Below are 21,441 nucleotides of genomic sequence, written 5' to 3'. Positions count from 1 at the left end.
CAGAAAATCTCATTCTTTTGGAAAGGTAATTGCATCTTCATGTAAGGATTAATCTAGCTATAACTATAAAAAAGGTAGCCTTTCTAAAAACTACAGTCTTGGACAGAGTTTGTGTTACTTGGGGAAGAGCTGAATTTAGCCCATTGAATAGTGCTATGCATTAACATTGTAACAGTAGAGTTTCTCTGTGTTTTCCGCACCTGTCATGGACAACAGAATCTGATGGGTATTAAGATCTCCCTTCTGCACAAAGAGCTGCAGGTACAAAGAACATCTGGAACTGACAGCACTGCAAGGACTTGACATCATCTTCTGTATAGAGACTGGCGCTCCAAGTAACCCAATTGCCTAGAGAAAATTCAGACAAATTACCTAAGGAATGGAGAAGCCAAAGATCAGCAATATTAAGCTATCACCTGAATCAAGGCTTTTATGTAATGCAGAGAAAATCTGGAAGCACTTTAAGCAGAGATTCTTCCTGTATCTATATTACTAAACGAGTACTAGCTGATAGGAAAAGCGACATCTAGGCACACGTTGCATATCACTATGGTAACAGACACCCTAAAAACAGTATAATAGCAATAGATTTAGAGTCATTGAAGAATACAAGAGCAAAATACAATTAAAAAAAAAAAAAGTAGTATGTGAAGAATACTATTGTATGCAATGGCCACATCAAATTCTCTATTCTGCCTGAAAAGAGCATGTAGCTTCATCAGGTAGCATCATAAGGTTTGCAGTTGCTGGATTCCTACCTCTACACCAAAGAATTTGGAAAGATTTGGAACAATTTGGAAAATTCAAAAATTAAGGAATAATCTTGATTAGAAAACTAAGACATGTTACTGTAGTTTTACATTGCATAACAGCTACCTGAAATGCACTTGGAAAAGAAGATAAAATGCTTACAAAAGTATAGTCACATTTTATACAAGTTCATGGATGATTTAATTGATAATGAAAAAAACCCCAAAACTCAAAGATGAAAAAATTGATATAGTTTTGGGCTTATATAACTGAATACAAAGATTGGGAAGTATCTGTGATGTTCTGGGCTTATAGAGTTATTTTATCATTTTATGAGTCACATAAGCCAGTCTATGAATTTTAAAAAGAGATTATGCATAGTAGCATTTTAAACAAGAGTGATAATAAGAAACATCCATAGTATTTATCAAGATCTTTCTGAAACAAGGGATACAAAGGAAAACACAGACTTTCATCTTAGTGTAATGCCAAGAAACAGAATGGAACTGTCAAACTGTTGTGAAGTTGATGAAACCTATAATGCAACTATAATAATTTTATTAATGTAATATCAAAAGATAAAAAATAGAAACACTTTTATTTCTTTTTCATATTTCTTTCCCTCTTCTTCTGTCTCTCTTCTCTTTAATAGCCCAACAAAGTTAAGCCAAAAGAATCATATTTGTATGTATATTCATGGGTTTAATTATGAGTAGTTTGCACTGTGAAGGGATTCTAATTTTTTAATTACTACATCTGTTATATAAAATTTCATTCTCATATACACACATACACACCTCTCTCTCTCTCTCTCTCCCTCTCCCCCCCCCCCCCCAACAGTTTCCCAGATCTACAATAAAAACAGAAAAAGGAAAGGTAATGGGAATTTGGAAAGAATGGGGTGAAAATTTTATATTTTAGTTTTATGAGAATAATCAATAACTAAGATAAAACTTAAATTATTTCTAATTTCTGAAATTTTCTGTTCCTCAGATGACTGAGGTTTTGAAACAATCTTCTACTAGAAGCCATGAGAACAATTAATCTCTTGATATTTTAGAAAGAGAACTTGTATCTTTATAAACAAGTTTAAATCAAATGGAGTTAATGACCAAAGAGGCCTTCTCTTCTACCACAAACTAAAAATTCATATAGTTTTTCATTGCTTTCTGGAAAATACATCCTTCTGAAAATAGTTTTCAGCATTCTTCCGCTTCTATCCTAATTTAAAACCAAAAAAATACTTAGCTAAGCAGACAGTATTCTATTTGCAAAGTAGTGTATAGGCGATACATTATCTACATGAAAAACTGCACTGCATCACATCTTCTGATACGGCATTGACAAATGGCTCAGATGAAAAGACTTTGGGGTTTTCTAATGCAAGCTGCCTAGATACTTTCTACTTTGTATCAGATAATAATGTAATTATAACCACAGGACATATTCAACTGTTCGGGTGCAGAATTACTTTTTTTTAAACCACAGATGTAGGGTGAACTTAATCTCATCTAATTTTAGATTTCTACAATAGAAATGTTTACATGTGAGATAGTTAACCTGGTCAGTGAAAATCTGTAGTAAATCTTGGGTGATTCCTTCTATTGTAAAGAAGACATCTAAAATATAAGGCCTGTTCTTTCTATGCCGACTGTCTCCCTGGAATGACTATAAGGGAAATCTAGGCTACCACTCAAATGTGTGTGGCTACAGTAAAGATACCTATGAATGAGATAAACATCCTTTCAGGTGACTGTTACTAACTGCATATGATGTTGTAAGCATGAAAGTTGATACTCTAACTTGTTGAAAGTTTGGGATTTTTTTGTGTGTGTGTGCGAGCTTGTACTAACTAATGACCTATTCCAGGAGAACTCTATAAGTTACTGACTTTCCTCAGCCATCTTTTTGTTAGTTTTTGACCTCTGACGTTTTTTGTATTTCTGCATTTTTAAATAAGTGGGACTGTAGACACTGTGTAGCAAATGTAAGTCTCCTGCCAATGAGTTTGTTAGATACCTTTTCTACAAACAGGTTCTTTAAAGCTTGTTATGAACTGGCAGGAGTGCCCCAACAGCAGATTGAAATTTTGGGCTTAGAGAAATAAAGGGTTGGACCAAGCAGCATGTAATATTAAGAAGAAAAAAAAAAGAAAAAAAAACCCCGAAAAAACGCAAAACAACCAAGTAGAACAATTTGGAAAGAAAATACTTGTTTTGCAGAATAGGAGAAACTTCAGAAAGTATACTTGCTCTGTTCATTTTATACTCATTGCTTGAAATAAAAAGTTCTCCCGTATACAAATGCAATGAAACTCAGAGGCATGACATACACCTACTCTTTCCCAATAAACCTGGGAAAAATAAGCTCTTGGAGTCTCTAAAGGCTCCCTAGAGGGAGCCATGTTCAAATGCAGTTTACTACATGCCCCTGAAAAGCTCTCTAAAATAATCCAGTTGATGAACAAAAGAGATGATGATGATGATGATTATTTATTATTTGCTACAGAATCCTTACATAGGAAGAGAACGTACAATGGAAAACACTGGAGTCTTTCCTAACTGAATATGCTAGTCAAGTGAAGGATCACAGTCATAACAACAGTAAAGGTGCTGCTGCAAAATTAGGTTTCCTCTGTTCTGTAGTTTTTATGTACTAGATCCACCAAGGGATTTAAGAATTTAAGATTAACCTAGTTAATTTAGAGTGCAGATCAAAAATCACAAGGAAGTGGGAAACCTGCTGTACCTATCAGTAACTTGACAGGTGCCTTCATGTTCAGCTTCAGTTTCTGAGCACTTGTATGTTGCAAACTGCCCAAATCTGACTGTTCTAGGGATTACCTTCTTAGGTGATCAGTGACTGGTGTTTTTCTGACAATATAACTAGAAGATCTGTAGGTGTTCTCGCAGCTGAAATATTTAAAACACAGAACAACTCTCCAGTGAAATGCAGTTGCAGCTATTTTCTTTGAAAACACAGCTGGAGCTCTTTCATGGGGGTAACAGAAGTGAGTTCTTCACACTGAGAGGAGCATTGAAATAGAGGTTTGAGATCTCACATAAGAGATCCCAACAAGAGATAAAGAAGGAGGAAGGGAACACAGTAGGTATAGTATGTATAATAACAAATACCAGTCTTGCATAAGCCCTTCTTCATTTTTACACAGAGAAGTAAGCCATTGTTCATAGGCTATTACTGTATGAAGGGAATAAGCCCACTGCCAAGAGGGCCCATCATGCCACTGTACTGTGAGCCATACTCTTTAAGATTTTCATCTTTCAGATGTTATAAACAGACAGATATATGAATCAGATGCTGAGTTGCTTTTCAAAACTAAGAATAAATAAATTTTGGGTAAAAAAGGCGATGCAATTGTAAGGTTTGGTGGTGCTTGTCTGTAATATATGTGTATGTAGAAAGTGGAATGGAATTTAAGAGTTAGCAGAGTAAATTATTTATAAGCAAAAGTATTCAGAATCACAACTTTTTTCCTAGGGAATTACAGTGAAGTTTTTCTTTTAACCATATACACATATACCCATACAGTTATATTTTTCTGTGGGAACTATTTCATACTCGTCTTTCTTTTCAGGTCTGTGGATGTGTAAAGCAGTATGGGAATAATTAAAAAAAACCCACAAAACCAACAACCAACAACCAACAACAAACCAAAACAAACCAATACAAACTATGGAAATTATAGCATCCGTAGAAATTATTAGTCTCATACAAATAAATAATCCTAAATTTTAGGAAATTAATTTGTAGCCTAATACCATAAGTTAAAACAAGTTAAAACTATCTATATGTAAATGATATATCACAATTCATATCTACTTTTCTTCCAGTATTTTTCTTCTTACATACACGCTGTAAATGTCAAATTATGTAGCTTCACTAAATAAACGAAATATTTTATCAAAAGAATCAATCTACCCTATTTTTCTCAGATCCTGGAGAAAAAAGTTCTGTTTTTCTGGTTTGTTTTTAGCAGTTATCTTGTTTTGACTGTATCTTATTTAATGTGTTATGCTAGTATTTCTGTCATAAACATGAACCTATTCACAGTTCAAAATTAAGGCACGTGTACAAATTTTCAGTGCTTTTCATATGCTTTTCCTCTTGTGGGAGGGAGCTTACAGATCTAGACAAGTAACTTTCTGAAGCTTTTCTTTGCAAGTGAGAGAAAAATAAATACGTTTCCCTTGCAATAAAAAATGGGTCTTATGTATTCAGTGTGGGTGTAAGAATAGAGGCTTCAAGGAAAGCAACAAATTTCTTTGGCTCATGATGCTATGGTATGAATGGACATCGTATCTCTAGCTCAGCACACACACATGTAATTAGCTGTATGAGGTGACTAGTTCCAAGATAAAATACCAAGTTCAAGTTAATTAATTTCTTGCATGAACTGGTTTTTTATTATTTTTTTTTAATATGAGCAGCAATAAATGACGGCTTTCTCAAATTAGAATATAACCTCTTGCAGGAAATAATCTGCCTATCTATTTTCCAGATTCCGTAACACTGGAGATTCATTCTTACTAGAAACCTTGCAGTAACCTTGCATAAAAGTTATTTTCCCACTCTCTAAAAGAGGTGTGCACTAAATTTTCATTTAAATAAAGCTACTATTGACATTTGAAAGGTACAACAATCTTCCCATCTGTGATGCAAATGTAAGACATATGACTAATAAGAACATAATTTTTTTAGACTAGGCTAGACTAGAATGTTTTGATTATTGACACATTTCATCTTAGACTCGTGTATCATAACTGCAGAAACTTTCCATTTTGAATTCTGGGACTGGAGCAGATGGCAGAGATGCATTTAAAATAATGGTACTTGACATATGATTTCTATAAATAGCTACACAGCTACAAGGTGCTATTTGTAATTTTTCTCTCTTGGGAAGAAACTAGAAATTCTCTGTCACTTCATTATAATTGTTCTTGAAATTCATCACAAATGGATATTTTTTAAAATTTTTACCTTAAGGTAAAAAGGCAGATATGAAGGCAGATGTTCTTTCATATGTTTACTGGATTCCCAAATGTCTTCATGGCCTAGTCATAGAATCAATTCCTGAGGCATATTGTGCACACATATATAGAAATGTACTGGTAGAAAAAATGATGAAAGGCATATTTTCTCCAGTTTTGTAAAACAGTTATCAAATTTTCCTGTCATAATGCAGGGGACTACTGGAAAAAACTAAATTGTTTTTCTACCCAAGAAAGAATATATATATTTGATAAAATGTATCACATATCTGACTTAGAGTGAGTTTGTGTGTTACAAAAAATTCCCTTCAGCTCACTGATGCAATGATTTAGACACTGAAATGTCAGCTATGGAGGGGAGAGAGCTGTATAGTACAACAAAAATAATGTTTTGTGTTTATGCCACTGGTGGGTGCTCTTTGGGAGAATGGTTAATTAATGACTCAGGCAGAAGAAAAATGAAAAACAGTCTTAGACATCCTAGCAGAGCTTATGGTAATATTAAATAAAAATAACATTTGAGAGTCTTAAGGCAATTTCCACATGTTGTTTTCTGTTCCAGTATTAGTATCGTAATATCTCCATTTGAGGTTAATGCAAGCAAAACAAAAAACTCAGAAAGTCAGTTGCTGAAAACAAGTGAGAATGAATGGACTGTGTGATTTAAATGTTCTTTTAAACTTTTGGCAGCTTAAGATTTACTTTATTTCCCATTTGTCCTTTATTCTTTTAGTTATAGCAAGCAGGTAATGTTTCCTTTGCTGTGAAAAATGCTGTTGTTGCCAACTTTGTCAGTTAAGCTTCATTTTTACAGTTCTGGTAGCATCAGTTTGTTGACATAAAAGCTAAAACATTCTGAACTCAATCAAGCTTTCTCAAGCTTGTCTCCAGAGGTGGCATTAGAGGGTTTGGATAGCCTTATCTGTTCAATACTAAGGATGTTTGTAGCTCCTGCTAAGTGCTCTCTGGTGATTTCTTTCAAAACTTTTAACAGACTGCAACATTTCTGTCAGATCATATACATACTCCTTACCACACCATACTAGAGACTGTTTTTATAAGCGACTGCTAATATTGCTACCCTCTCAGCCAGTTCCACATACACCAATAACAGTAGCATAAAAGGGAAAAAACACAGACATTTGGTACCATGCTTTATTTTGGTACAGTTACCATTGGATTTTTGGGGAGATAGATATAGGCAAGTTATGAAATGGACTGCCTCCAGAAAAAAACACAAGTGCATCATCCAACAAAGCTCTTTCAGATTCAGAAAGTTAGACAAATTTACTTTAATAAAGAAATATGGCGCAGAACAAGACTTGAATTTGAACAACATCACTTAACTTGCACAGCTTTGAAGGATAAAATTTAATATTTTATGAGATTATATAGCTTTGCATTGTGCAGGTTATTTGTATTAGGAAATACTATTTCTATTGTTTGTGCATATTGAATTATTTCAATGAAGTGGAACAGCTCTGACTGTGTTACCAACCCTCCCCCTAAAACTTACTTTTAAGTGCAGATTCCAATTACAATACACCTTTTTTAGTTCTGCAGACCATGTGCTTTCCTTTAGGATTTTTAACCAGTAAACAGAGAGATTTGAGGATAAACTTAATGCAATAACTGCTAAATTTTATGCTTTTTAAAGTAAATTATAAGCTTTTGCCAATGCCATGGTTCTATTTTCTGTGATTGTACTGGTGGCACTTTTACAGGTACTTAAATTAGGACTCTCTATCATCTATTTCTTCAGAAAAATCATACTGTCACATTCAGATATATCACTTTTGGCATCAAAAAGCAAGGAATAACTAACATTCTACCTTTAGCACTGTCTTTTCCTACTAATTTAATTTTATATGGTGCCCTCTGCATGGAACAGGGATTTTTATTTTCAGTTGAGGTTATAATTTTTTACACAGATGACACAGCAATAGAAGAGTTGTCATGCTGGAATAGAGCTATAGCTACTCTTAGCTCATACAATGCCTGTGGTGGTGGCCTATGCTCTATCTGTTAAGGAAAATGAAAATGTCTGTAGTAAAGAAGACATAGAGAAATGTGTATTTCTGACATTAGTTTTTTTGAGGTTAAAACTTTGGATGGAAATTTACACTCAAGTTAATATAACTACAGAACTTTCTTAGTGGACAAAAATTAATGATGATACATAGAATACTGCCTTTGAGCATTGACCAGGGGAATGGCAATATCTGTTTCACCCTCTGTCAGGAATGAACTCCAAGCATACAGCAAATTACTGCTTTTCATGAATGTGGTGTTACTTGATAGTACTGAACAGCAACCCTGTGAGCAATCTCTCCTTGGAATGAAACAAATTAGTTTTGGAGAGAAAAGTTGTTTTATTTACATAGGCAAAAAGTACAATGTTTCTATGCCCAGCTACAGAATTAGTTTTGGTTTTTTTCCCAGGTATTGCCAAATGCAAAAATCCATAAACAATATAAGGAGTAGAGACTCTGTCTTCCTTCCCACTCACTGACTAAAGGACTGAGAATCATTTTGTCTTTAGTTGAGTCCTTTATTAAGTCATACAAAGTAGAATTTATTTTCCCATTTATTTTTCTACTTAAACATGCAAGAACTACGACAGGAGATTGATGCAAATGTTAGCTTAGAGGCACTTTGTAGAGATAAAACCATTCTATGCAATAAAAACTATGAGCACTGACTTAAGATCATGCATATGCTGGTCCCACACACATATCCTCCAAGAAACCAAATGCAGAGGCCCATCAAAGATTTTATGACTCAAAATGCTATTCAAGAAATTCTGTGGTAGTAGGAAGAGATTATGCTTAGATCAACTGCATCAAAGTTCTAATATTGAGATGGAGAGAAAATACCTTTAATAAACTAGAACAAGGAGTAAAGACAGCTTAAAATAAACAAACAAACAAAAAACCCCAAAACCTCAAAACAGACAAAAAAATCCCACTAAACCAAAAAGAAACCCAAATGTATTTCTTGAACATGGTCTTAAACAAACAAACAAACAAAAAACATCCCTCCCATTTTGTGACAGAATTGTTAAATATAATTGGAAGGAACCTTAAGATATCGGGTACTCCATCTCTTGCTGAAGGCAGAAACAAGTAGGTTTAAGCAAGCAAATGTTTTCTTTCAGGTATTTTTTTTATCAATTTCTTAACTCATTTCTATTACTACCTTCATAACATCCAAAACTATTATAAAATTTTGTTTAGTGATTTCATCATGTGTCTCATAAAAAGTCTGGGGTTTTTTTTCCCCAACTGCTATTTACAGTAACAGTTCTGTGCTTCAGTTCAGTTACTTATTTTTCTGTTCTGAATGAAGGGGAAAACTTACCCCTTTGTGGTAATCTTTTTTCTCTTTTTTTGCCTTGTGTATGCCTCAGTTTTCTTTTTTTCTAGAAAACCACATGTTTTAATCTTTTTTTTTTTCTTTCAAATACAAACAAGTATAATAAAGCATGGACCTCAGTGTCACACTGAACTCCGTAGTATTTAGCTATAGTGAAAGCTCTTTCAGGGAGAACAGTCCCCGTGTCTCACTGAATGCTGACCTATTGGCACATCTTGCCTTCACGCTCATTGCATAAAAAGGGCAAGGCTAATTTTCTCTTTGCTGTAGAAACGCTGCCTAGCAAAACTTATTCCATAATACTGATCTTTTCATGTTTATTAAGTCAAATTGTTACGTGATATAGAGTCTGACCCATTTTGCTCAGTTATACGAGAATATACAAAATAGTACTATAAGTACCTTTTTTCCATAAAGCTGACTTTACCATAGGCAGAAAAATTACTTGTTCCTGGAGCTAAGTATTAAACAAATCTAAGGAGAGTTCAATACTAACACAAATCAACTATTCAACTTCTCCATGTATGTGCAACTGAAAATTCTGCCTCTTCACCTCTTCATTCATTTTCCTGCCTTGAATGAATCAAAAGTGTATCTTGGTTTCAGTATTAAAACAATAGTGAACATTTGTTGTTTGTGAATCCCAACTAAGACAGATCAGTCATCACAACACTTTTTCTTTTAGACCTGAAGAAAGTAATTACAAAACTGGATTTAAAGCCAAGATTCCTGAACAATGAGTGTTATGGACTATATTGAAAGATAATCTCCCCAATAAAAATCTTAGAGTTCTTTCTTTTTCAGAGCATCACAGATGAGAGTGAGGAACACTTGTATGGGCAAGAACATTGAGGACATGGAAGAGAAAACTATTCCTTAAGTGGAAAACCTGGCAAAACAAATTAACAATTTACGTCTGAGCTGGTATCTTAACTGACTTCCATTAAATGAGATACTCACCCATGGATAGGATCACCCAGCTCAGTTATGGTCCTATTTTATAATTACAGTTTCACATAAAAGCAGGAACCTGCCTGTGGAGCAAGAATAGAATTATAATGTAACCAACTAATAATAATATAATGCTACAATGGTAAGAACAGCTACAATCAGAGCTACAAATACAAAGAAGGATGAATCTGATTACATGTCTTTATTGGCTGAGCAAGTGGTATCAATGTTACTTCCAGGGAGATTCCTCTATATGCACATTGTAGGAGACCTACTGTGACTACACAGATTTTACTGCAAATAGGAAGAAAAGATGATAATTTTATTTGCCTTCACTAGGGTAGGAGCATTAAATATTTTTCTCCTTTGTCACAGCATGAGATGACATGATCCATAGAATTAAGCTGCCTCTCTGTACTAACACACTGAATGATGCCATGGGATGGCCCTGACTTTGAAGAATGGCACTCTCCACTGTTCAGTTATTATAATGCAATTTCCAGGCAGTGTGTCATGGCCCTGAGCACACTACCTCCCCACTCCAGATGTTTGCTGGGTACATCAGCCCAGAGCTGATGTGGTGCATATGGGTCATCTGGGATCAGGCTACTAAGAAAGAGCAGGGTCAGAAGGGTCTTTCCTCTCTGCTTGGGAACTCAAACACTGCTACCTAGTCTCTGCCTGAGGTGCACATCAGCATGCTGTGCAAGGTCATTCGCCTTGTTGATGCCAGCCTTAATTCCCAGCTTGAACTGGGGCCTCCTGGTCACTGTGGACTTACCCAGCCATTGCTAGGCTCCTGGCTGGCATCTGTCACTCTTCCTGTCCTGGACCTGCTCTCCTGGTTTGGTACCATGGGGACTGTGGCCCTGCGTGACTGACTTGCTCTGCCAGTCTCCCTCAGACCTGGCTTCTGGTGCTCTGCCCTTCCCAACCTCTGTGGCCCCTGACACAGTTTGGGAGTTAATGTGAGTCACATACCACCAACAACATGGCATGTGCATTAGACCACCTAATTAGACCTGGAGTCTAAGGCATGTAATAATAAGGATGAGGCCGTTCATCACCATTGCTAACTTTATTAGGTTACATATATGCGAGGAGTACTAGAGAGTTCTGATGATTTCCGTCCTACACTGTTTGAAAGGTGAGACATGCAAGGGTCTGAGCACGTGTCAGGGCACACCCATTTGGTTCAGAAGGGAGATTTAATTGCTGTGGGCTGTCACAGGGCTCTTTCAGGGGGCATGATGCCAGGGCAGGGAGAATGAACTGGGAAAGTGACACAGCAGGGCACACTTGGTTCTGGAGTTGGAGGTGGTGGTATCAGTGCCCATGATGAGTTCCAGAGGCCAGGTGGGCTCACTGGAATTGGTCAAAGAGTCAGAACTGGGAAGGGGGAGCACTCAGAGGTCAGCACCTAGCTAGTTACTTGGGAGGTGTTAGAGAGGCAAGGCTTTAAAGAGCTGTTGGTCGGGCTCTGTGGTGCTTCATGCTCAGGGCTGGATGCGGCAGGAGCTGACTGTCAGGGCTCATTGTGGTCTGGAAGTGCCCTGGGGCCAGGGGGTGAGGAGCAGCAGTGGTTCCAGAGGAAAAGGCAGAGCAGGGCCTGGCAGCCAGGGCCTATCCCACCGACCCAGCCAGCAGCAGGGAGCCGGGGGCACTGGGGCAGCCTCAGGCAGCCCTGAAGACAGGGTCAGGATGAGGTTGCACTGGGACATTGGCCTGCAGGTGAGCCCGGTTTGATGGGGCCTGTGGCCGGGCAGGGCAGGGCAGTGGAGAGCTGGAGCCTGGCCCTGCTGTGGCATCACTGGGACAGGGACTGACAGCCCAAGGGGGCTGACATGGGGTTCTGGGCTGTCAGTAGGATGGGGGAAACCCTGAAAGGGCTGGATAGTGACAGCCAGGCCTCAGGACCCTGTCACATATCTATAACCTCTACACTGTTATTAACTTGTGTAATATATGCTAGGTAGTTCTCTAACAAACCATCTTTTAATTCTTTCCAATTTTTTTCTTTTTGCTAGAAAGCCAAGATATCTGAGTAAATTTTTATGTGGATTTCTAAATTCTATATTTGTGGCAGTGACACATTTATCTTTTTTTGAGCTTTAGTCCCGAGCTAAAAAATTTTTCTTAGCACTAGTACACATTGCAAAATGCTGAACGCCTGAGCAGAAATTCATCAGGAAATAAGTGGATGCTGTGGTAAGAGGAATGTCATCATAACAGAGAAAAATAGGAATAGACAACTGACACTGCAGATTAATTCATAACATCATGGAATCAATCACTGGGATGTGAAAATTGCCATAGATGGGGCAGATGTCAACACCAGTAGATTAACACTTCTCTTGGTGTTGATTTTCTTTCATAGAATAACATGGGGGCTAGTGCTAGAAAAAGCTTGCCTTAGTATCTCCACTCTTACATGATCAGACTCCACTTCCATTTTATAGGCATGTGTGTATGACTTTAAATTCTGTATTCTAATATATTTTTCCATTTCCTTTCATACTGATACATGGTTTATTAAAAATTTCTAGGAAATGTGTTCATTTTTTGTACCTTATTTTCTTCCCATGTTTCTGCTTGAAAAATAAACAGCAAATTTCTGGTCCAGCAGAGTTTCACACCTCAGCAAATAATCTGCAATTAAATCATCTGGACAAATGAAATGAGCTCATGCTCCTCATGGAAAAGGTGGCTGAACTGCTCCCTAATTTTCAGACCATTTATCATTTGCCTTTTTATTTTCAGGATTTTTACAGGTAAAGAATTTTCTACTTTCTGCTTCACAACCATTGTATAATTGTACTAGATAATGCTTAAGATCACATACTCTTGCAGAATTCACAGGAGAACAACTACAGACACTAATTATTTTCTCTTTAAAAATTGGTTTTCTCCCCTTTTCTGTCTTCTTATAGACAGTGGAAAATGCTGAGGCTTTCAAAAAGAAAATCCCAAACTCATTTAATGACTGTTCTTTTTAAACAATGTGTAGGAAACAGGAACAACAGAAATCAAAACGGTCCTCTGATATTTAAAGACATTCTGAAGACCTTGTGTGTAAGAGAGGCATTTCTCAGTGATGTATAAATGTCAGTGTCTTAAAATTTTTCAGTCCAGCTTCTTTTTGCTTTAATCAGTCAAGAATCTTAACCAGCCTTGTGCCTTACTGTATTGATTTTTGTGAATTTCTACAGGGGCGCTCTCTTCTTTTGTTTCCATAGTCCACACTTTCAGTAATGATGGCATTTAAGTAAGAATGTTTTTTTCACTCCAGTCTTCTGGTTTTATGAAATCACCATGTCAAAGACAGAAATAAGTAAGTTAAAATATTTTTTAGGAAGGTTGAAAGAAAAAACACATTTCCGGGTATTGTTTGAATACTTTGAGGAGGACAGGAGTAAGTGATGAAAACCAAAGGGAAGTTTTGGGTTTTTTAAAGATTGGCATTTCTTGATTAAGACCGCTGCTATCACAAAAGCCTGTTGTATAGGTTTTCTGTTTATTTTTTCATTATATGATCCTTTTAATTGTTTTCAAATTGTAATGGCAATTGGAACTTTTAAAATCTTAAATCTGAGCTTAAATATTTTTAAGGCATAGCTACTTGTTATAATCAGTGATTTACAAAAAATATATGAGATAATTCTCTGAATGAGGACTTAACCACAATTGCATAACACTCTATTCAGTCTAAATTCTCTTGCTTGTACTGTTTCAACAATAAATTCTATTGCTAAATTATTTTGTGCTGGTCAAATTTGTCCTTCTGGCTTGTGTAGTGCACAGCATGAATGAGGCTTCACATAATGGAATTTGATTGAGACAGCCTATTTCTTAAATTATTAATACGTAGTGCTGAAATAATGAAGGGAGGGAAGAAGGAAGACAGAATTTGTTTGGTCTAATTTGGGTATGAAAAAGATATTCTTCTGTCCTAATTTCAGCTGAGATAGAGTTAATTTTCTTCCTAGGAGCTGGTTCAGTACTGTGTTGTGGATTTGGTATGAGAATAATGTTGATAACACATCAATGTTTTAGTTGTTGCTAAATAGTATTTATACTTAGTCAAGGACTTTTCAGTTTTTTAGGCCCTGCCAGCAAGAAGGCTGGAGACGCACAAGAAGTTGGGAGGGGACACAGCCAGGACAGCTGACCCAAACTAGCCAAAGGGATATCCCATACCATATGACATCATGCTGAGTATATAATCTGGGGGAAGAAAAAGGAAGGGGGAACATTTGGCATTATGGCGTTTGTCTTCCCAAGTAACCGTTATGCATGCTGGAGCCCTGCTTTCCTGGGGATGGCTGAACACCTGCCTGCCCATGGGAAGTGGAGAATGAATTCCTTGTTTTGTTTTGCTTGCATGCACAGCTTTTGCTTTACCTATTAAATTGTTCTTATCTCAACCCTCGAATTTTACATTCCTTTCTGATTGTCCTCCCCATCCCTCTGGGTGAGGGGGAGTGAGCAAGTGGCTGCGTGGTGCTTGGTTGCCAGCCGAGGTTAAACCATGACACTAAAGAAAACAAAGCTGCCCAGACAAAGAACAAAAAATACCTTTTTTCACTGCAGATCTTCAGATTAGATTACAATCTAATTTTTTTTTTTTTTTCCACTAGGGTGGGTGAAGGCAAGCTGTTCTATCCCTATCAGGCTTTTCCACATATGTTTTATGGACCATGATGTCTTGCTGAAATTTATTTGCAATTTGTTATCAAAATTAGACTTTAGCTATCCTCTCATTTATTTCTTTGGATTTTAAAATATTTGAAATAAAACTGCCATTTTATGTTTATACAATGCCTATGTATGAGGCATTGTAAATACTGCTCCTCCTGTCAGTAAAAAGGAAGTTTTCTTACTTTACAGATACTTGTGTATCTTTTTTCCAGAATTGGAATCACACTGAATGGAAACTGTACTTAGAAGAGCTTGTCTCAGTCATAGGACTCATTTGCCACAGCCTGTATTTTAAATGAACCCTTAACCTGTAAAAATGACTGAGCTGAACCCCACACGTAAGCACATTTAAATGTCATAACCTACTCATTAGTGGGAGGAATAGAAAAGAAAAAAAATATCCAACAAAAGCACAGGTGGAGACTGATTTTGTATGCACTTGCTCAGGTGTATCTTAGAGTTAAAATGCTATAATTAAGAATAACTACTGAGGAGGAAAGAAACAAAGAGCTGACCCGAACTCTGTGAAGTTCAAATGTGCAAACCCTCTCAGCTCCAGAAGTGAAGTGACATTCTCTGACTTGGGTGGGAATTTACATAATGTGGGAAAGCTTGGGTTTTATCTTCACCTAGTTGTGCTTGCTCTGAAATGATCTATTTTCAAGGAACATTTGAAAATATATGCAAAAAAGGGCTGCTCTTGAACCTCTGTAATTCCGTATCCATTTGGAATTCACATCAGGGGACTGTTAAACTCCTGACTTGCTTACAACACTGCTTACACACCAGTGATTGACTTCTTAAATAGCTACCACAGATGAGTAATGAACCATAAGTTTAGAAGAAAAAAAACATTAGAGAAATCATCTAAATGTTTGAGGGCAAACAATGTTTTGATACAAGGTCATACTGTGCCATTATGTGCTCCAACGTCAAGTTTGTTGGAAGAACTATTTCAGAAAGCACAGGTGTGCATCAGGCAAACAAAGCTGTTTTAACAGTGTCTATGTTTATTTTTCTAGTACAATGTATTGCTTTTTATCTGTCCGTGTGGATTCTGCAAACACCCAAGAGGATTAAGCTGAAGATAGGATCAGTAGCTGTAGGTATCTCAGAAACTTGAAAGAGTACTATTACTTATATCCCTTGTCTCACATTCTATGGTAGCAATGTAGATTGTTGGTTTGAAGAATGCCTGCTAATGATGAACTTGTTTTTGTTAAAATCAAAGATGAGTTGAATTTCACTGAACCCCTGAAAGATTTTCGGAAGTTAACACAGTTGCAAAATAGCATTAAGAAAAGCTTGGTTTGGTTTTTGTGGTTGGTTTTTGGTGTGTGTTGTGTCCCTCCCATCCTGTCCCCATTCCCCCGCCCCTTTTCTTTTTCTTCCCTCTCTCTTTCAAATGAAAAAAGGAATATTCAAAGGTTCTACTTTTCCAAAAGGTGAGTAATCCAATTTCAGTCATTCTCTGTAAGTACCACATTAAGAAAAACTTAATCTTGGGCCAAGAAGGCTCTTAGGCATTAAAAGACTTTTGAATATTCTGTTCTACGATGTTTAAGTCATTGTATGCTTGAGGCTTTGATATTTCTCTAATGCAATTTCCTAGTTGTAAACTTGCAATAATATTTTACTTTTTTTCAGGACAGCAGCATTATGAGAACAAATACATAAGAAAGGAAAGTTATTTTCATGGTTCAGTAATGAGAAGAATATAGCACTGGCACAGATGAGTCCAAGCCATGAATAATTTTACTAGAGTTAAGCTAAAGCATTCCAAGTTATGTACTAAGTATCACAAGATGTCTGTATAATGATGCTTGAAAAAACCACCCTTATTCAGATTCTACTTATTTTTGTTATGATTAAAAAGACTATAAAATAACATGCAACCATTTAACATCCACTTGAATTACTGTACTCTGTGACTAATGCTATTAAATAAAACCAAAAGCTTTTAATGAGATTTCTCACACTTTTCCAATTCTTACTATTTCTATAGTAAAAAATACTAAAAAAAAAAAAAAAAAGGTTTTGTTTCCTGAGATTTTTCAGCTGTAGAATTTGGCAAAAAAAGATGTAACTTTGAAGCCATTTATGAAATTTAATAGACAAGAAAAGGCACAGGCTGCTCCCCCTCCCCCCCGCCCCCCCCCCGCCCCCGTTGCCCTGTCTTTGTACAATTGTCCTTGGCAAGATGAAATAAGTGAAATGAATCATGTGCTGTCACCATTATTGAGCAAGTCCTGGTGGCTTTAGCTTGAGGTTAAAGTTAGGAATACTCTCTGAATATCAGTTTGCTTTGTCTCTTCATATCTCAGGCTGAAATATACTATTTTTTAAAAAAAATCTGTTTCTCCCTCCCTACAAATCGAAGCAATCAGATTTTGCTGAAAAAGTGAAAAATTATTTTCTTCAGCTTTTGTGTGTTTCTCTGAAAACAAACAAAACCTCAACATTTTCTTGAACTCTTGAGGTAAAATTCCATATTATTTACCTAGGGGTAAATCTTCGTCTTCACATCTGAAAGTAGATCTTGCTTGATCTTTTCCCTGATGGTAGACTTCTTTACCGGTTAGTATTAGTGTACTACTACTACTTTTTATTTCTGCACACAGTTTCAGTTTTGCATACTCAGAAAAGTATACTTTTTTTTTTTTTTTTTGAAGTATGACTGGAGCAGTTCTATGCATTTCACAAAAATGATGCTACAGAAATTCAGAGTATTTGTAGTGTATCAATACTGGGATCAGATATGGTTGCCATGAGCAGATCTCAATCCACTTATTATAAAATGAGACTGAAAATAATCTCACATGCTGACAAGTGCTGTGGTAAAATCTCCGGGCAGTCCCTATTCATCAAGGTCAGGAATCTATGTGTACATGTCATACCTCTTACTCAGCTTGCTTTGATGCATTTGCTTTATGTAGAAACCTAACTACAGGGTAGGAAAAGTGATGTGCTTTGGGAACATGATGAGAGACGCATTTGGTACCAAGAACCCATAAGCATCTCTGTGCCCAGTAATACAATCATATGCAGACAGAAGAGATTAAAAAGTAAATCTTTTTAACTTTCTTTATGAAGTTAATTGAAAAGGGGCTGAAAATATCCACAGTTTTAAAGGCAGGAAATTAAAACAATCAAAGGAAGAAATTGTCCTGGTTTTGGCTGAGAAAGAGTTAATTTTCTTCTTAGTATCTAATGCAGTGCTGTGTTTTGCATTTGGTGTGAGAAAAATGTTGATAACACACTGATGGTTTTACTTGTTGCTAAGTAATGTTTATACTAAGTTAAGGACTTTTCAGTTTCTCAGGCCTTACCAGCCAGAGGGCTGAAGGGGCACAAGAAATTGGGAGGGGACACAGCTAGTACAGCTGACCTGAACCAGCCAAAAAGGTATTCCATACCATGGGATGTCATGCTCGATATACAAACTAGGGGGTTGGCCCAGGAACTGGCTGGACATCAGTCAGTGGGTGGTGAGCAGTTGTGCACCACTTGTTTTCTTTTCTCCCTTCCCTTTGGATTTCATTCCTCTTCCCTTCTCACTCCTTTTCATTATAATTGTTCATATTGCTGTTTAATTTTTATTTTATTTTAATTACTAAATTGTTCTTATCTCAACTCTTGAGTTTTACATTCCTTTCCAATTCTCTTCCCCATCCCTCTGGGTGAGGAGGGAGTGAGTGGCTGCGTGGCACTTGATTACTGGCTGGGGTTGAACCATGAAAAATAAATTGTGAGAAAAGTGACCTGTGTAAATCATATTCTCTAGTGAAGATAAGAATAGAAATATTCCTACCTTTAATTTTAAGTGAAGTTCTTAGTGACTTGCTTTCTGAGGAAGAGAATGATACAAGCATATGTTGGTGAATGATTTGTTTATAAGTCTGTGAATAACTTGGAAGCATATGTTAGTTAGGACTCAAGAGTAGGACATTTAAGTGTAATAGAAATCTGTACATATGCATTCAGATCAGTTGCCTAAACATACGTGACCAGTGTCATCTTCTTTACAGAGACTGTCCCACATATATTCCATCTGCCTTTCTAGAGAGAGCAGGTCTCCTGCAGTCTTGTGCCATATCTGCCAGACTTGTGCAGATCTCAGATGTCACTAAACATGTATGTGTGCACAAGTTAATAAAGCCCCTAATCAGTATAGGTAATATAATAAGAGCTATTCAGCTGACCAAATGAAGGTACATAATTCAGGGTGACTTGAGCAGCTTTCAAGGTAACATTATCATACTGCCTAAGGTCTTGATTTAGAGGCACACATATAGGCATTCTTGTACATCTGAGACACAGAGAATCTGAGACAAATGTTTGGGGCTGGCAGATAAAACCTGCAGAGAATCCACATCTGTCATATAAGACCATCAGACCTAAGGACGTTTCAAAATGTATTGGTTTTCTATCTATGGCCAAGGTAGCACTGAATGCAGTGATCTTTAGGGGTCCCTTCTGACCTAGGATATTCTGTGATTGTATGATTTTATCAAATGCAAGTAGCTTACGTACATATCTATGCAGGGAAATGTAGGTGTGTTATTAATTGACAAATTTAATTCAAACTATTGTGACTAAAGCAGTCAGTAAGAACGCAGCAAATAGTTTACATCCTCCTTCACACAAATTTTCCATTTAGGTTTCTTTCTCCTTAAGTTCCCTTAGTGTACACTACAGTCCATGTTGTTTCCTGCTAGTTTTAGCTGGGGCTTGGCCCAGACCTGTTTACAGCATGAAGATGTTTGTGGTTAAACTGCTGAGCCTCTAGGTGCTCCTCCAAAAGGCAAAGGTTCCTGTGTGATCCTGCCACACTGTGTGGACATTTCAGGTATCTTAAAATATCTCAAAATGGCAATGGACACCTTTCTAGGCAAGGAAAATGAACCCTTAACTATGGAAAACCACTTAAGGGTCTTTGATAATGGCCTCACCACAAAAAATAGTGCTAATTCTACGTAACACACCAACTTAAAAAGACTTCCTTGCACATGTAATTGAAAACTCTACAGCATTTATTTTGTTGTCATTGCTGCTATTTTATCAAAATGTAAAACCAAACCACAAAACCAAACCAAACCAAACCAACCACAAAACCAACCAGCAACACAAAACCAAAGACACTCTATTATGCAAGAACAATCTGCAGTGTATTTCTGACATGCTTGGAGTATGTACGTCACTGTGTTCCAGCTGGGGACAGCCACGGCTAGGACGATCCGATGCGACACCCGCAGTGTGGTGCAGCTGCACACCAGACCAAACGCCATCGGGCAGGAAAGTGTCTTGGTGGCCGCGTGGCCCTTCGTCTCAGCCCACGCGTGACTCAGCGGGCCGAGGCGGCCGTGGGTGCCCGGGCCCACCCCCCGCGCGGTGCCCGGTGGCGGGTGGCTGTTTGCCCCGGGGCTGGGCACCGCTGCCGGGGGCGGCCGCACCGCCGGGGCGGGGGAGCGAGCGCTGGGGCGGGCAGCGTGCGGCGCGGCCTCACAGAAACTGCTGCACCTGCTTTTTACATCAGTTTAAGCCTTTTCATTCTTGTCCGTAGAAATCGCACAGGCTTAAAATGCAATTTTCTTGAAAATAGAAAGAATTTATATAAGAAATGTTTAGTGACTGTTCTGCACTAGGGAAAGGGGTCAGGGGCTGAGAGAAAGAGGGGCAGAGAGATTGCAGGGTTTTTCCTGGCTTTTAATAAGAAAGGCTCAGCAACAAAGGGGAAGATAAAAAAGTTAATCTAATGAGTCAGATTAAGAAGAGGAGTATAGATTACATGTAAATCCTACACACATCTTCACATGCCGAGAGTCCATTTGTGCAGCATTTGTGCAGCATCACATGGACACTGGATGGATTTTTTCCACTTCATGCCGTGCAGATCCACAAATACCTGAACAGAGAGAAGTTCCTCCTTTTTGGTCATTTCAGCTATTATGTAATTTTTGTACCAGAAACCAACTCTGTGCATAAAGGATGTTGCATGAGAACTTGCTGCACTTTTAGATAAAGGTGAAGTCATACAGGTGGTGTAATAGACAGTACCCAGTGGGAGCTGCCTGGAGGCTCCTTGTCTTAAGTTTATTCTGTAGCCAAGAGACCTGTGCAGCCCAACACTGTCTGCATTGCTATTGCTAGACATGCAGCGCAGCACAGCAGAGGCTTGCAGCTACTCACATTAACTGCATTGTGGATGACTAATTCCTCAATTTAGAGCAGCTTTCCGGTCAGGATAATTGCAGTGACTTAAAGTCTTTTGGAAAGTAAGATAATCTGAAAATCTCGAAGACAATTAAATATTTATCCTCAAGGTATTTTTAACCTTTGGAGAAAAATATGAAAAAGCTATAGCGGTAGCATGTTATAGTCAGTGTAACTGAGTCTAAGTATCCCCCAAGGTCGACTTCAGCATAAGCAAATAAAATGGAGTTAAAACCTTTCTGAAATGCCCCCTGCATAAACACAATTTAATTCACAAGTTGTGAAAGACAACCCTTTGATAAGGAAAAATATTATTACCGTATTATGAAGTAAAATATAAAAAAGTCTATTCTCTCCACTGCCATTCACCATCATTATATTGCTGTCTGAATAGTTCGACTGAATATTGCAAGATCAATAAAGATGGCATGATCTCATCCTAAAG

Source organism: Falco biarmicus, chromosome 2, assembly GCF_023638135.1.
Source record: "Falco biarmicus isolate bFalBia1 chromosome 2, bFalBia1.pri, whole genome shotgun sequence".
Lineage (NCBI taxonomy): Eukaryota > Metazoa > Chordata > Aves > Falconiformes > Falconidae > Falco > Falco biarmicus.
The sequence above is the reverse complement of the archived record's forward strand: the minus strand, read 5'-3'. Positions refer to the sequence as shown.